This window comes from Scyliorhinus canicula, chromosome 14 (assembly GCF_902713615.1).
Source record: "Scyliorhinus canicula chromosome 14, sScyCan1.1, whole genome shotgun sequence".
Classification (NCBI taxonomy): Eukaryota; Metazoa; Chordata; class Chondrichthyes; order Carcharhiniformes; family Scyliorhinidae; genus Scyliorhinus; species Scyliorhinus canicula.
In genome coordinates, this window is record NC_052159.1 from 81,602,467 (window position 1) to 81,620,020 (window position 17,554).

The 17,554-nt window shown below is 52.9% G+C and overlaps 1 protein-coding gene across 2 annotated transcripts in view; it reads right to left on the reverse strand.

Annotated features, from left to right (window-relative positions):
* The window catches only part of rab30 (RAB30, member RAS oncogene family), a 111,447-nt gene that overhangs the window by 7,511 nt on the left and 86,382 nt on the right, over positions 1-17,554 (reverse strand). The gene's annotated exons all lie outside the window — the stretch shown is intronic.

The window sequence follows — 17,554 nt, forward strand, 5'->3', positions numbered from 1 at the left end:
CAGATTTGATTTCCAGAGCCAAAAGGCTCTTCCTTGCCTGGTAGTTATGACTTAGTCTGTTGTTAAAAGCTCAATCACACCATTAACAAGGTATAACTTTCTTCAGGGGTTTTAACTGATTTGACCATCAATTCACGAGACACGTGCTTTAGGATGTGAACAGTGGTTTTAATCAACTTACAACAGAGCCAGCCTGTAACACGATGAACTCCAGATGAACTGGTGGCTGGCTCTTCGGCATCATCCTTTATACGTCAGTCTAGGGGGAGGAGCCGTGGGTGGAGCCCAAGTACAAACTCCTGTACATTCCCAGTGCAACCCCCCCTAGTGGTAGGGCAACGCAACTGTTTGTATGTCGAGCTTACAGTGACATGGTATAATATATATTACAGTGTGAATTACATTCACCACATTAACAGTGATATTATAGTTTACATTTATATAATATATAAAAGCCAAAGTTAATGTCGGGTCAGTGATTTCAGAAGATTGTCATCTGTGGAGACATCAACAAAGCACCTGGTGGAGGAGCACCTAGATTTTGGTGTTTAACTGGACATGTGTGGATGTCAGAGGTTGCTGTCAGCTTCACAAGGTATGACAGCAGGCACAGTTTCACCATCATTTCAACCCCAAAACTGGGGCCATTAACAAGCCTGAAAAATCATTGCAGTCTTTCAGGAGAAAGGTTAAATGAAACACATCTGCCCTCTCAGAGGGATGTAAAAGATCCCATGGCACTATTTGAAGAGGAGGACATGTATTGGCCAACATTTATATAATCAAAGCAGAACTTGATTATTTAATTAATTGTTTGGGACACTGTGCTATGCACAATATACCACAAACAACATTGTCTCTCATGTTTTGCACCATAACAGTGATTATTTAATTGCTTCACATAAAGTGGATGACAAGGAAGAAAAACAATTTCCATGAGGAAGACTGTCCAAATGAATATTTTTAACCCAGACAGATGCAAGATATTGACAATTCTACTATTTTTTAGGGTCTGTAAATGTTATTAATTTTAGTCCTCAACACCTTTTAAATGGTTCAGTTTGAACTTCTGCTGTGAGACAATGGGCAGTCAAGAGAGTTGTGATGCTCAGCAACTGTTGTTCGTGAGAAACAGACATTTATTTGTTTTATAACTTATGTTGCCCAGTTGCCCAAGAGTCTGTAATTCAGAAGCTCTGAGTGAAGAAATGACTAAAAGTAATTTGTTCTTACAATGCCTGTCTAAACAAACAGTTCCTGCTTTCACTTCAAAGACAAGGGCGGCACAGTGGTCAGCACTGCTGCCTTAAGCGCCAGGGACCCTCGTTCAATTGCAGCCTTGTGTGACTGTCTGCATGGAGTTTGCATGTTCTCTCCGTGTCTGCATGGGTTTCCACCGGGTGTTCCGATTTCCTCCCACAATCCAAACATGCGCAGGTTAATTAAGTGGATTGGCAATGATCAATGCACAGGGTTGCAGGGTTAGGCTGGAGGAGTGCGCCTAGGTAGAGCGCATTTTCAGAGGGTTGACGCAGACTCAATGGACCGAATGGCCTCCTTCTGCACTGCAGGGATTCTATGATGAGGAACATCTATGTTGTCTTCACTGCTTTAAGTATATATAAAATATTACTTAATAAGTTCTACTTGATCCATAAATAATCATTCGTACCTGGTTAGGTCAAGAACAAACTGAGGATTCTGCTGTTAGAAATTAAGAATTTGAATCAAGAGTTTTAATTTGACGGGATTTACACCTCAAAACATTAAAATTTTACACAGGGTTGATTATTTGCTTCATAAAACCTTGGCGCGATTCTCCAGAAAGATTTCTAAATGTGGAAGCGAGCAGGAACTGCTGAAAACTCCCTGCCGCTCGGCCCGGCGAGGCTGGCAACACTATATATGAATTGGTCCACATAACAAGGCCCCACAGGCTTCATACTGCAAATGAAGGATGGCCAGCTGATTCACCTGGACCGCGCTCGCCGCCCCCCACTAACAAGGTCCGGAACACTTAAGAGCTCCTGCACAGCCAATCCCACTCAGCTGGCATCCATGGTGCCGAGACAAACAGCCCCAAGATTCGGAGACGCAGGCCTGGGGAGGCTCCTAGATGCAGTCGAGGCCAGGAGGGATGTCCTGTTCCCCCTGTTGCTCGTTTTACTGGAGTGTGATTAACACGCCTCCGTTTAAAGGCCGTGTGCTTAACACTGCTATGGCTCTGTATATGTAATTATGCTCGGAGTCGCCAGGTGCCGTATTGAGACACCGTCACAAGTATATCAAGGTCAGGTTCAAAGTAATAAATCTGTACACCGATTAGTAAGTCCAAACGATTGGTGTTTATTATAACAAATATAATAAATACACATGCATACGCTAAAGAGACTAACTTACTTCTAATACTAAACAACTAAATACTTATCTAGACAGGAACAGGCAAGGTCAGGGAACAAGGCCTTCGTCCCGTTCTTGGTCTGCAACTTTCTGAATCGTACAGTTGTCAAGATCTAGCAAGGTCTGGATCACGTAGCGATCGTTGTATTGGCACTTACAGTTCGATGGCTGATGGCTCAACGGCTGGTGATGAAACTGGAGTCAGGATGCGATGTAACAAACAACAAACTTGGGTCGGAGTAAGCAAGCAGTCCTGAGCCGGAGCAAAGCAACAGACTGAACCATGTGCGGGACCTACTCTTATAGGTCCTAGAAGTCCGTGCCCCCTTGGGGCGGTTCTTTCACCTGCCAGGTATCGATTGGGTCTCTCCCAATCGATATCTTCCAAACTCCCCAATCTGAGGGTCGTTCCTCGATGGGTGGGGCGGTCCCTACGGCTCTTTGTGTTGGTTGCTGTGGCGCCATTCTGTCTGGGCGTCTACGGAAAAGTATCCATTGATACTTAAATGTTTCTATTGTGCGGGTGCGGGGTCTGGATCTGGATCACCTCATTACTATGCAGATCTGTTTCCCATTTGCACCTTTGGCTGAAACTCTGCACCTGGCCAAAAACTGGTTTCTGTACGTGCAGAATGCAAATTAGTCTTCTGCAAGCTGCTTGTCCTCACTAAGACTGTTTTTCCCTGCAGCCTTAGCAGTTCTCCATTTTGTAGCCCAGTGTCCATCTTAAATGGCTACACCCCACAGGTCAGCCAGTGCTGCCTGGGATGACGTGACAGCGACCGTCAGCTCGGGAAGCATTAACAGGACGACTGGCCTCCAGTTACACAAGACATTCAATCACCTACCACCGGGCTGCAACGCGCACGTTGACAGTTGACACCCTCCCTCCCTGAAACCTTCCCATCCCCACGCGACCAGCCCCCTCCAACCTCCATTAGCCTCCCAACCCTCCCTTCACATCAACCCCCCCTGCGCCCCCCACCCCACACCACTGTGAACCACACGTGCGGCTAACGATGCCCTCTCTGTGTCTCCGCAGGAGAAGCTGTCCCACAATCACCAGAAGAGGGTCCAAACTGGCGGATGGGTGCTGGACAGAAGAATCCTTACCACCTTCAAGGAACGGGCCCTCTAGGTTATGGGGGTGGCTGACGACACAGCAGTCACCAACGCGGAGATCGGCGCACGCGGCAGAGGTGAGGATCCACAGGGCCCCACCTGCAGGGCCTGTCAAACGTGAGTTTTTAATGACATACAGACTTAGCCACCCCTCCCACTGACTAGGTGTTCATTCTCCGGCAGGCCCTCCATCCGACGGTGTCAGCCCATCCGGTGTTGTCACCCCACCCCTCCTCCCACCTCCCAGGAGATCACCTCGGAGGAGAGCTCAGAAGATGCCACAATTGATACGTCACAGCTGTCATCCCCACCCTCCACCGGTGCATAGACACACACCTCGTTGAGCAATGTTCGTGGTCAGGCCTCTGGGTCACATTCTGGTGGGCACATCACTGATGCACATCAGGTGGCAGGAATGCTCAGAGGAGACAGCAGTCGGAGGTCTGCTTGATCGTAGGGCACAGCTGGGTCCTAGCCAGATGCTGAGCTACCCAGGCTATCCTGGAGCTGATGGAGATTCTCGGGTGCGACTGATGTCAGAGACTGATGTCAGCGACGCTCCAGCAGGTCCATAGCAGGGACAGGAAATGTCACTGACAATGCATGGCACTGAGGCCAACACTGCTAGAGTGGCGACCGCAATGGAGAGTCTGGTGCACGACATCAGCAGCATTAGTGGATGTGTTCAAGGCGTGGCACGGCTGATGGACGGTGATGGCCACGGCTGATGGACTTGGCAGAATACCCAACTCGGTGGGGGATGTGACCCAGTGCCAGGCTGACTTTGATTAGTCACTGAGGGACATGTCCTGGTCTCAGATCAGAATGACCGAGGCGATGCGGAGTTTGTCCCAGTCTCAGGTGGGCATTGCCAAGGCACTACAGAGCATTGCCCAGTCACTGAGGAGCATCGCTGAGGGCATCAACACTATGGTGCAGACACTGGGGTGCCGTCAGATGACACAAGAGCAGCCAGGCTCAATCCAGCTGTCGCTCTGTCCAGAGGTCAACCTCAGAGTCCTTTGGGGGGGTGGGGGAAAGAGATAGTGGGGCGGCACCATCGGGAAGGTGGTGCAATGGTGTATACTTGTACGAGAAACGTTAAAATACCCTCACCACAACTGGTATGATGCCGCTGACTCTTTGTTCCACAAAGCGGGTTGACCACCAATCCCATGCCCCAACCCCACGGATACGGTATTCTGCCCATCCCCCCAGGCATGGGGTCCTGCTCTCCCCCACCCAACAGATTCCTCACCCAGCACTGTTTCCACCCCACAACTTTGATACACCCGGCCCACCCATGGCGGCCCACCCCCAACTGGGGCTGCACCCCCCCTAGTTCATGTCCCCACCCCACCTCCAAGTACAAGGACAGCATGCCCAGTGTCCTTGGGCTCATTCCCTGCAGCAGCCCTTTCATCAGGTTCATGTTTTTCAAAAGGAGTACTGCTCGGTGCCAGAATGGCCACTTGATGGGGAGGCCGTTGGATCACGGGAGGCCGTTGCTTATGGGGTAGCTCCCGTTAATTGTATGGAAATAGGCTTAAGTGGTGATTATTGGTTTCTCACCCCGCTACGGCGGGATCCCGATTTGCCAACATGAACGGGCCTGTTACATCGCAAATGGTTTGGCACCCGCAGTGGTTCTCTTTTGTGGCCTTTCCCGCTATTCACCTCTCACTTGTGCACAACGAGGCCACTGAATCCAGCACCTTGTATGTTGATTTTGATTGGACATTATTCTTGCCATGAGTCGGCGGAGTTACTTCGCATTACCCCAAACCATCACTCCCACCTCTGCCTGAATGGAAGTTGGCAGATCAAAACTGCACTTTACCTAAAGGGGCTTGATCCTTCCTATATTTGTTCATCGAGGTACAAAACTACCTCGATACTCCCTACCATGGGAAAACACTTTATAGTAGTTAGTACTTACAATTAAGGAGTGGAACTATAATGGCTGCCAAAAGTTGGTGATGGCAGATGGCATCAAGGCTGGATATGAGAGGGGGGAAAATGAGGGGGCAAGAGCAAAATGGAGGTGGGGGGGATGGGGTGCGGACAAAGGGAGGCGGGGGGAGACAGGGGGGGAAAGGGAGACGGGGGGGAAAGGGAGACGGGGGGGAAAAAAGGGAGACGGGGGGGAAAAAAGGGAGGCGGGGGGGAAAAAAGGGAGACGGGGGAAAAAAGGGAGACGGGGGGGGGAAAAAGGGAGACGGGGGGGGGGGGGAAAGGGAGACGGGGGGGGGGGGAAAAGGGAGACGGGGGGGGGGGGGGGGGGGGGAAAGGGAGACGGGGGGGGGGAAAGGGAGACGGGGGGGGGGGGAAAAGGGAGACGGGGGGGGAAAAGGGAGACGGGGGGGGGGAAAGGGAGACGGGGGGGAAAAAGGGAGACGGGGGGGGGAAAAAGGGAGACGGGGGGGGGAAAAAGGGAGACGGGGGGGGGAAAAGGGAGACGGGGGGGGAAAAGGGAGACGGGGGGGGGAAAAGGGAGACGGGGGGGGGGAAAAGGGAGACGGGGGGGGGAAAAGGGAGACGGGGGGGGAAAAGGGAGACGGGGGGGGAAAAGGGAGACGGGGGGGGAAAAGGGAGACGGGGGGGGGAAAAAGGGAGACGGGGGGGGAAAAGGGAGACGGGGGGGGGAAAAGGGAGACGGGGGGGGGGAAAAGGGGGGACGGGGGGGGAAAAGGGAGACGGGGGGAAAGGGAGACGGGGGGGGGGGGAAGGGAGACGGGGGGGGGAAGGGAGATCGGGGGGAAAAGGGAGACGGGGGGGGGGAAAAAAAGGGAGACGGGGGGGAAAAAGGGAGACGGGGGGGAAAAAGGGAGACGGGGGGGGAAAAAGGGAGACGGGGGGGGGAAAAAAGGGAGACGCCGGGGGGGGGAAAGGGAGACTGGGGGGGGGGAAAGGAGACGGGGGGGAAAAGGGAGACGGGGGGGAAAAGGGAGACGGGGGGGGGAAAGGGAGACGGGGGGGAAAAAGGGAGACGGGGGGGAAAAAGGGAGACGGGGGGTAAAAAGGGAGACGGGGGGGAAAAAGGGAGACGGGGGGGGAAAAAGGGAGGAGGGGGGGGGGGGGGGGGAAAGGGATGACGGGGGGGGGGGGAAAGGGGACGGGGGGGGGGGAAAGGGAGACGGGGGGGGGGGAAAAGGGAGCCGGGAGGGGAAAGGGAGACGGGGGGGGGGAAGGGAGACGGGGGGGGGGGGAAGGGAGACGGGGGGGGGGGAAAGGGAGACAGGGGGGGGAAAAGGTGAGACGGGGGGGGGAAGGGAACGGGGGGGGGGGGGGAAGGGAGAGCCGGGGGGGGGAAAAGGGAGACGGGGGGGGGGAAAGGGAGACGGGGGGGGGGGGAAGGGAGACGGGGGGGGGAAAAGGGAGACGGGGGGGGAAAAGGGAGACGGAGGGGGGAAAAGGGAGACGGGGGGAGGAAAAGGGAAGACGGGGGGGGGAAAAGGGAGATAGGGGGGGGGGGAAAAGGGAGACGGGGGGGGGAAAAGGGAGACGGGGGGGGAAAAGGGAGACGGGGGGGGGGGAAAAGGGAGACGGGGGGGGGGAAAAAGGGAGACGGGGGGGGGAAAAGGGAGCACGGGGGGGGGAAAAAGGGAGACGGGGGGGGGAAAAAGGGAGACGGGGGAGGGGAAGGGAGACGGGGGGGGGAAAGGGAGACAGGGGGGGAAGGGAGACGGGGGGGGGAAAGGGAGACAGAGGGGGGAAGGGAGACAGAGGGGGGAAAGGGAGACAGAGGGGGGAAGGGAGACGGGGGGGGAAAAGGGAGATGGGGGGGGGGGAAAGGGAGATGGGGGTGGGGGGAAAGGGAGGCGGGGGGGGGGGCAGAAGAGAGCCGGGGTGCCTGGGTGGCACTACCTTGCTGGCAGGAGCACTGCCTGGTTGCTGGGGTGGCAATGTCATGGTGCCTGAATGCCAGGGTGGCACAGCCAAGGCTCAGGGGCCGAGGGGGTCATGCCCATGAAAGGAGGCTGGGGGGTGTGCATGGCAGGTAAGTAGTGGCTTCGGTGAGATGTGATAGGTGACCCGTGGGGGTCTTGGAAGTGGGATCCTGTCGGAGGGCTTGGGGGGGGGGGGGGGGATGCCTGAAGAGTGGGAGCCCCCGGGGACTCCATAGCGGGGTGTCCCCACTTGGGGGTGAGGGGTAGTGCCCATGTGTGTGGAGGTGACATTGCCCATAGGTGGGGAGTGTGGGGACTCTCAAATTAACTTAGAGATTGGGGCACCCTTTTAAAATGGCGGTCTGATCTCTTGCGTTCAGCTCTCCAGTACTGAAAAAATTTAAGCGTGGCCCAAACCGATGAGATAGACCCCAGGGCCCAAAAAAGTGACTGAGTGTTATTGAATAGCGGTGGGGAACTCACTGACAAAGCCAGCGGGAAAGTCCCCGAAAAGCCCACCACAAATGAACTTGCAAATGTTTCCAATGAATTGCGGCAGCAGCTCATGTGTAGAGGGTAACATATTAACATGGATAGAGGATTAGTTAACTACCAGAAGACAGTAGGGATGCATGGCTCATTTTCAGATTGGCAAGTTGTGCAGTGCAACAGGGATCAGTGCTGAGCCCTCAAGTTATTTACAATCAAGATCAATGACGTGGATAAAGGGACTGAATGCATTGTAATTAATTTTCTGAAGGCATAAAGGGCGGGATGCTCCGTTTTGCCGGCGTCCAGGAGTTTCCCGACGGCGTGGGGGTTCCCCACAATGAGAAACCCCATTGACCGCCGGCGGAACGGAGAATCCCGCCGGCGGGTCGAGGCTGAAAAGTGGCGTGGCAGAGAATCCATCCCAAAGATCGGTAGGAAGCAAGTTCTCAAGAGGATGTAAAATATTTACACAGGAATTTGGACAAAAAACCGGACTGGAGTATAATTTGGGCAATTGTAAACTCCATCTTAGAATAAAAAAGTATATTATTTGAATAGAGAGATTACAGAAAATTATAAAACAGAGGGATAGGGGATAGGATTCTCCCAGCCCCACGCCGGAGAATCCCCGCAACCGCGCAATAGAAAAGTGTATTATTTAACTGGAGAGGGACTGCAGAACCCGGTGGTACAGGGGGATCTGGGGGTCCTGGTACATGAAACACAAAAAGTTGATATGCAGGTACAAGAAGTGATTCAGGCGATTAATGGAATGTTGGCATTTATTGCAAGGGAAATGGAATATAAAAGTAGCTAAGTTTTACTGAAACAGTACAGGGCCTTGTTGAGGCCGCATCTGAAGTATTTTGTACAGTTTTGGTCTCCTTAGTCAAGAAAGGACATAATTGCATGAGAAGCAGTTCAGGTCAATGGTCAACCTCTGGTCAGTGTTGATATACTTTTTCTCAACTGAGACAATGGGTGCGAACCAACCACCTTGTCATGCCTGACTCAATGACGCAACAAGGCCGTTAAATCTCATGAAAGGCTTCTCGTGAGATGTACAATGCTTGTTATGCCTCGTGAGAACTAATGAGAGCTCATGAGGTGTCGCGATCTGGATCTCACCCTCAATGGGTGGAAACAAGATTTGCATTTTCAAGAGAGTAGTTAGTCTCACTTGAATATGTCTGCGCCGAGATACACAAGGTGTGGGATCAAAAGGCTTTGCCTCAGAGACCCCACCATGGCGCCATTTAGCACTGGTTCCCACAAACATGGACCTAGCGTAATGGCACTTGGTTGGGGGGGGGTACCCCAGGCAATCGGAGGCCGCCGCGTGGTCAGATTCTGGGCAGAGTGGGACCCTGGCACTGCCAAGCTGGCATGGGCACTGTTAGGGTGCCAGGCTGGCAGTGCCAAGGTGCCCAGCACCAGGTTGCTCATGCCAGGAATCAGATCGGGGGGGGGGGGGGGGGGGTGAGGTGTGGGGAGGGAGGAGCTCAAGGACCCCCTAATTAGTAAGTTGGGGCATTGGGGGAGGGGGGCCGGAGGCGGCGGTGGGGGAGGTCAAGAGACAGGGTTATCATTTAAAAATGGCAGCCCAATCTCTTCCTGGACATGACGCGCTGAGCTGAGTGAGTCAGTGCAGGAAATTAGTTGAAGTGTGGCCTCAATGGGGCTTTCCTTGCCAAGGCCCAAAAATGAAGCAGAATCGGTCTTGGCACTGCAAGCACCTGGAAACATCCTGCTAAACGCACCAATATGGGACACTCTTCTCCCTCCCCCCCCCCCAAAATTAAATCGTGCCCTACTATGGTTAGTTATCCTCAATATATCCAGGTTAGAAAGGGGAGACATTTCTGGAGGCTTCCGCCTCTGATTGTTATCCACCCTGCTGGAATGTGTTGTTTGGACAAGTTTGGCTCTATTTGCCATGATTCAACAGCTTTCTAACACTGCCTATGCTTACATGTTGAATGGACAAAATTGTGAAAATATAAGTCAGAAGAAAAAGTATTGGACGACCAGCATGTTGTTCTTGTGCTAATTTTATGCAGAACACCAATTCCCGTGTTCGATTAAACATACTACATCAGGCTTCTTTACCTCAATTTTGAGAGTGCGCATGTTTCTCTTCTGTTATCTCAGATTCTTAAATCCATTTTTGTAGATGGGAGTGAGCAAGAGTAATGAGTTGCTCAACATCAAGTTAAATATATTTGGATACCATGGCAACATCAGCATATTTGGAAGAAAAATCAGTTAGCTCCACCTTCAGCCACAGAATCTGAAGCTAACATTTAATCAAAACAGTTCCCATGTTTTGAATGGAAACATTACAAATATTCCCAGAGTAGAAATTCCCACTGCCAACTTGGCTATCTCCCTGTGCATTTCAATAAATCCATATTTATTAGACTGTTAGAGTTGATCACAAAACATCAGACAGTCAGGCACGTGTGCTAGCAGTACAGGCCTCAAGTAAGCAATATTGTACAACCTTCCCCATGGCACCTCCAGGCGTTACATCAATAAATGATGCTGGAACCTTTGCTGCTGTATCCCGCTACAGCTAAGCCAACCTTTAACAGTCAGGAGTCTTCAGATAACAGCAAAAAAAAAACAATACCAAGAACATGGAAATTCAGGAGACAAAATTTAAAGTGAGAAATAATTTTTTCCAAAGGGAATTTTCTCCCAACTTCCCAGCAAAATGAGAAGGTAACAAATGCAAACAAAAGTAGAAAATGCTGGACAATCTCAGCAGATCTGACAGTATCTGTGGAGAGAGAAGGGAGCTAATATTTCAAGCCTGGATGACTAGGTTAGGGCGCAGGTGTGGGCTTGGGTAGGGTGCTCTTTCCAAGGGCCGTGCAGACTCAATGGGCCAAATGGCCCCCTTCTGCACTGTAAATTCTATGATGATTCGATGACTTTTTGTCAAAGGCAAATGTAGTACACAAATTGGCCAATTTCCTCTCAGACAAAAAAATTACTACATTTGCATCAAAACAGGAAATTGGAAAGCCTCAAACGGAACGAAAGTTCAACAAAATCATGAAACGTGAACTGCAGTCCATTCAGGGCACTTTATCATAAGAAATAAATAGGCCATTCAGCCTGTCAAACCTGCTTCCCCATTCAATAAAATTATGGCTGATCTGATTGCTACCTTAATTCCACTTTCCCATCCGTCCCCCATAACTCTTGATTTTAGGATTCCCAGTTACAGGCAAAATCTTAGGATACTACGTCATTTACTACTAGTTACCATAGAATTACTACAGTGCAGAAGGAGGGCATTCGGCCCATTGGGTCTGTATCAACCATCTGAAAGAGCACCTGACCTAGGCCCACTCCCCGTCCTATATCCATTACCCCACCAATAGACTGCACATCTTTGGACTGTGGGAGGAAACTGGAGCACCCGGAGGAAACCCATGCATTCACTGGGAGAAAGTGCAAACTCCACACAGGCAGTCACCCAAGGCCGGAAATTAACCTGGGTCCCTAGCGTTGTGAAGCTGCAGTACTAACCACTGTGCCACCGTGCTGCCCAAAATAATTTAGACTGTGCAATATCACATTCACATAGAATCATTACAGTGCAGAAGGTGGACATTTTACGTAAGAGTCTGCACAGACCCTCTGAAAGAGCACCCCATCTAGGCTCACTCCCCCACTCTATCCCCGTAACCCTATAACCCCACCTAACCTGCACATCTTTGGACTGTGGGAGGAAACTGGAGCACCCGGAGGAAACCCATGCAGACATGGGGAGAATGTACAACTCTACACAGCCAGTCACCAAGGCCGTAATTGAACTTAGGTCCCTGGTGCTGTAAAACAGCAGTTCTAACCACTGTGACACCATTACATATAAACTATCAGTAAGTATTTTGGATTATGTTAGGTATCTAAATTTTATTCGTATTACTTAGTTATCAGTGAATTCTCAGTGAGTTACCATTCATTACTGATCCAATCAAAATTCTTCCTATCTGCAGTTTTTCCTCTACAAATCGCTCACCCCAGCTCTCTCCCATACCCCAATGCCCACTCCTCTGTACCTCTTCACAGGTTCTTGAAACTTCTCACACAACAAACACTGGTGCAAAACCCATTAAAGGTTTTAAGAAGTTTATTTGACGACACATCACAAAACCTTTAATGGAATCATCTATACCATTGAGCAGAAGCTGAACTGGACCAACCATGGCCTCAAGAGCAGGACAGATATTCAATATTCTGATGTGGCTCACATCCTGACCCTTCAAAAGCCTCTTCTCCATCTACAAGGGTCAAGTCAGGGTACTTAATTTATGCCCCTGGTTCTCAATTAATATTCACCTTCTCCAGCACCAGCACTTAGTTGCTGAGATACAGGTATGCACAATGCAGAAAATTCGCTTACGCAATGCACTAACATTACTTCAATAATAACTCCCCTGCGGCCTCATCAACATAAATAGCACTGTTTTGATACTGCTACGTCCAAGACGCACACAATGCTGCCTTAGAAGTACATCGCCATTGGGACTTCCGGTGGCTGTGATGACGTAGGAAGCCACACATTTGGGAGCTCCCAGTTTAAACGGACGTTTAGGCTCTTTTTAGAGCCCAAAACGGAAATTTTTTTTGACGTCTCCCGGTGGGGGAAGGTGTGCTGAACGACTTTCCCCGCAGTTCATGACTCGAACTCGGAGTGGAAAGGGGGAAAAAGCAGCAGCAGCTCCCCAGAAAAAAACGGGGGAAGGGATCTAAGATGGCCGCGGGCAGAGCTCCAGAGGAATGGAGGCTGTGGGCCCAAGAGCAACTAGCTGCTCTCATGTGCTGCTTCACAGACTTCAAAGCTGAGGTGCTGAGCTCTCTGCAGGAAACAAACAGAAGGCTGTCAGAGATTCAGACCACCCAGGGTGCTGCCATCAAGGAGTTGCAGACACAGGCCACTGAATGAGAGGAGGAGGCCGTGGTCCTCGTGAGTAAGGTAGAGGGGCACAAGGCACTCCACAAGAAGTGGCAGGAACGCTTTGAGGAGCTTGATCACCGCAGGAGGTGGAAAAACCTGCGGATCTTGGGCCTTGCGGAGGGGCTGGAGGGGTCGGACCTGACAAACTACGTGGCTATAATGCTGAACTCGCTAGTGGGGGCCGGGTCTTTCCATCTGCCCTTGGAGCTGGAGGGAGCGCACAGGGTGCTGGCCAGGAGGCCTAAGGAAAATGAACCCCCGCGTGCGGTGCTGGCGAGGTTCCACCGGTTCAGTGGTCGGGAGTGTGTGCTGCGCTGGGCCAAGAAGGTGAAGAGCAGCAAGTGGGAGAATGGGGTAGTACGGATCTACCAGGATTGGAGTGCGGAGGTGGCTAAGCTGCGGTCCGGATTTAATCGGACGAAGGAGGTGCTTTACAGGCAAAAGATAAAGTTCGGAATGTTGCAGCCCGCGCACCTGTGGGTAACTTATTCGGACCGGCACTATTATTTTGATTCCCCGGAGGAGGCGTGGGCCTTCGTGCGGACGGAGAAACTGGACTTGAACTAGGGGTTGGGGGTTGCGGGGTCGGTTGTAATATTTTAGTGCTGGATTCTGCTGTGTTCTCTTTGTTTTTTGTACTTTTACAATTTTGATATGGTTATCTACGGGGGTGTTCTGCTATGTTTTTTTTGTTGCTGTGGGGCACTGTTCGAGTTGTGTATCTTGCGGGGAGGGTCAGGGGGGTTTGTTGTATTCTATGTCGGGTTGTGGGTATGGAGTGGGGCTGGTATTTGGGAGCTGCGTCAGAAGGGTGTGGTGGGGCAGTGCGAAAGCGCGGGCTTTCCTCTGGGTTCCCACGCTGCGGGGCTGGGGGGGGCGGAGACTGTGACGGGGGGAGGCGGGTTCTTCCACGGGCTGGAGCGGTGCCTGGAGGAGGGATAGATTGGAGGATGATCCCACTTTGGGAGGGGTCGGGTTATTGGCGGGAGTTTCCGGGATCAGAAGTTAGCTGACCCACAGAAGTACAATGGAGGACGGTTCACGGCTGGGAGGGTTCCTAGCCTGGGAGGGAAGGGAGGGGGGAAAGGGAAATACCGAGTTGCTGCTGGTAGGGTCAGGAAGGAGCTGGTGGAGGCTGGGGGGACAGAGGTGAGGTGTTGTCGCCGTGGGAACTGGGTCGGGCAGGGGGTGCCGGCCTGGGGCGGGCAGTCGACAGGCTATGGCTAGTCGACATGGGAGGGGGGCGGGACGCCCTCTGATCCGGTTGGTCACCTGGAATGTGAGAGGGTTGAATGGGCCAGTGAAGCGGTCGAGGGTACTGGCTCATCTGAAGGGGCTAAAGGCAGATGTGGCAATGCTTCAGGAGACCCACCTGAAGGTGGCGGACCAGGTCCGCCTGAGGAAGGGATGGGTGGGGCAGGTTTTCCACTTTTTATAAAATTTGGGTTGGATGTGAAGAACCGGGGAGTGGCGATTCTGGTGGGGAAAAATGTGTTGTTTGAGGCATCGGAGGTGGTGGCGGATAAGGAGGGTAGTTATGTTATGGTTAGGGGCAGGCTACAAGGAGAGAGGGTGGTACTGGCTAGTGTGTATGCCCCAAATTGGGACGATGCGGGCTTTATGAGGCGTATGTTGGGACGGGTCCCGGATCTTGAGGCGGGAGGTCTGATCATGGGGGGGGGGGGACTTTAATACGGTGTTGGATCCTTCACTGGATCGGTCCAGCTCTAGGACGGGTAGGAGGCCGGCGGCGGCCAAGGTACTGAGAGGGTTTATGGACCAGATGGGTGGGGTGGATCCATGGAGGTTTGTGAGGCAGAGGGCACGCGAGTACTCTTTCTTCTCCCACGTACATAGGGTCTACTCTCGGATAGATTTCTTTGTGGTGAGTAGGGGACTGATTCCGAGAGTGGAGGAGGCCGAGTATTCGGCCATTGCAATCTCCGACCACGCTCCACATTGGATAGAATTGGAGATGGGGGAGGTGCGGGACCAGCGCCCGTTGTGGCGGTTGGATGTGGGGTTGTTGGCGGAGGAGGAGGTGTGTAGGAGGGTCCGGGCAAGTATTGAGGGGTACCTCGAGGTGAATGATACGGGGGAGGTTCAGGTGGGGATGGTCTGGGAAGCCCTGAAGGCAGTGATTCGTGGGGAGCTGATATCCATCCGGGCACACAGGGAGAGGAGCGAGAGGAGTGAGAGGGATAGACTGGTGGGAAAGATGCTGGAGGTGGACAGGAGGTATGCAGAGGCACCAGAGGAGGGACTGTTGGGGGAGAGGCGCAGCCTGCAGGCTAAATTTGATTTGCTGACCACTAGAAAGGCGGAGGCACAGTGGAGGAAGGCACAAGGGGCAGTGTACGAACATGGTGAAAAGGCGAATAGGATGCTGGCTCATCAGCTCCGCAAGCGGGATGCGGCTAAGGAAATTGCTGGAGTGAGAGACAAGAGTGGGAATGTGGTGCGGAAGGGGGTAGAGGTGAATGAGGTCTTCAAGGACTTTTACGGGGAACTGTACCGGTCGGAGCCAACGGGGGAGAGGAGGGGAATGGAGAGGTTCCTTGACGGGCTTTCTTTCCCGAAGGTGCAGGAGGAGAAGGTGGAGGGGTTGGGTGCGCCGATTGAGCTGGAGGAGCTAGTTAAGGGGATCGGGCAGATGCAGTCAGGGAAGGCACCGGGGCCGGATGGGTTCCCGGTGGAATTTTATAAAAAGTTTGTGGACCTAGTGGGCCCCTTGCTGGTGCGGACACTCAACGAAGCGTGGGAAGGGGGGACTTTGCCCCCGACAATGTCGCGGGCGCTGATCTCGTTAATTTTAAAGAGGGACAAGGACCCCCAGCAGTGTGGTTCATACAGGCCCATATCTCTCCTCAACGTGGATGCTAAGGTGCTGGCAAAAATCCTGGCCACCAGGATAGAGGACTGTGTGCCAGGGGTTGTGCACGAGGACCAGACAGGCTTTGTGAAGGGAAGGCAGCTGAACACGAATGTGCGGAGATTGTTGAATGTCATCATGATGCCGGCGATTGAGGGGGAGGCAGAGATAGTGGTGGCGCTGGATGCAGAGAAGGCCTTCGATAGAGTGGAGTGGGGGTACTTATGGGAGGTGTTGGGGAGGTTTGGATTTGGGGAAGGGTTCATTAGATGGGTAAGGCTGCTATATGAGGCCCCGATGGCGTGCGTGGCCACGAATAGGAGGAGGTCGGAGTACTTCCAGATTTACCAAGGGACCAGGCAGGGTTGCCCCCTGTCCCCCTTGTTGTTTGCACTGGCAATCGAGCCGCCGGCGATGGCGTTGAGGGATTCAGAGAGGTGGAGAGGCTTGGTGCGAGATGGAAAGGAACATAGGTGTCGTTGTATGCCGATGACCTGTTACTGTATGTGGCGGACCCGGTGGGAGGGATGCCGGGGGTGATGGGAGTTGCTAGCTGAGTTTGGGACCTTTTCAGGTTATAAATTAAATTTAGGAAAGAGTGAGGTGTTTGTGGTGCACCCTGGAGACCAGGAGGAAGGAATTGGTAGGCTCCCGCTTAGGCGGGCAGGGGAGAGCTTTAGGTACCTGGGGGTGCAGGTGTCCAGGGACTGGGGGACTCTTCACAAGCATAATTTCACCAGACTTGTAGATCAGATGGAGGAGGAGTTCAAGAGGTGGGACATGCTGCCATTATCGTTGGCGGGGAGGGTACAGTCCGTCAAAATGACGGTGCTTCCGAGGTTCTTGTTTCTCTTTCAGTGCCTGCCCATCTTTATCCCCAGGGCCTTCTTTAGGAGGGTGTCTAGCAGTATTCTGAGCTTTGTGTGGGCGCATGGGACTCCGAGAGTGCAGAGGGTGTTCCTGGAGCGAGGGAGGGATAGAGGCGGGCTGGCGCTGCCCAACCTTCTGGGGTACTATTGGGCGGCCAATGTGTCAATGGTGCGTAAATGGGTGATGGAGGGGGGAGGGGCGGCGTGGAAAAGAATGGAGATGGCGTCATGTAGAGGTACGAGCCTGGGTGCCATGGTAACGGCGCCGTTGCCGCTCTCCCCCAAGAGGTTTACCACGAGCCCGGTGGTGGCGGCGACCCTAAGAATCTGGGGACAGCGGAGGCGGCATAGGGGGGAAACAGGGGGCTCGATGGAGGCTCCACTGGGTGGCAACCATCGGTTCATCCCGGGGAACAAGGATGGGGGATTTAGGGGGTGGCAAAGGGCGGGCATCAGCAAATTGAGGGACCTGTTTATTGGCGGGAGGTTTGCGGGCCTGGGGGAACTGGAAGATAAATTTGGCCTTCCCCAAGGGAACATGTTCAGATACTTGCAGGTAAAGGCGTTTGCTAGGCGAAAGGTAGAGGGATTCCCTTTGCTGCCCTCGCAGGGGACGATGGACAGAGTGCTTTCGGGGGTGTGGGTCAGAGAGGGGAAGGTGTCTGACATCTATAAGGTAATGCAGGAGGTGGAGGAGTCGTCAGTGGAGGAGCTGAAGGCTAAATGGGAGGAGGAACTCGGGGAGCAGATAGAGGACGGGACTTGGGCTGATGCCTTGGAGAGAGTCAACTCTTCCTCCTCATGTGCGAGGCTTAGTCTCATCCAATTTAAGGTGCTGCACCGGGCCCACATGTCCGGGACTAGGATGAGTAGGTTCTTTGGGTGTGAGGATAGGTGCACCAGATGTTCGGGGAGTCCAGCGAACCACGCCCATATG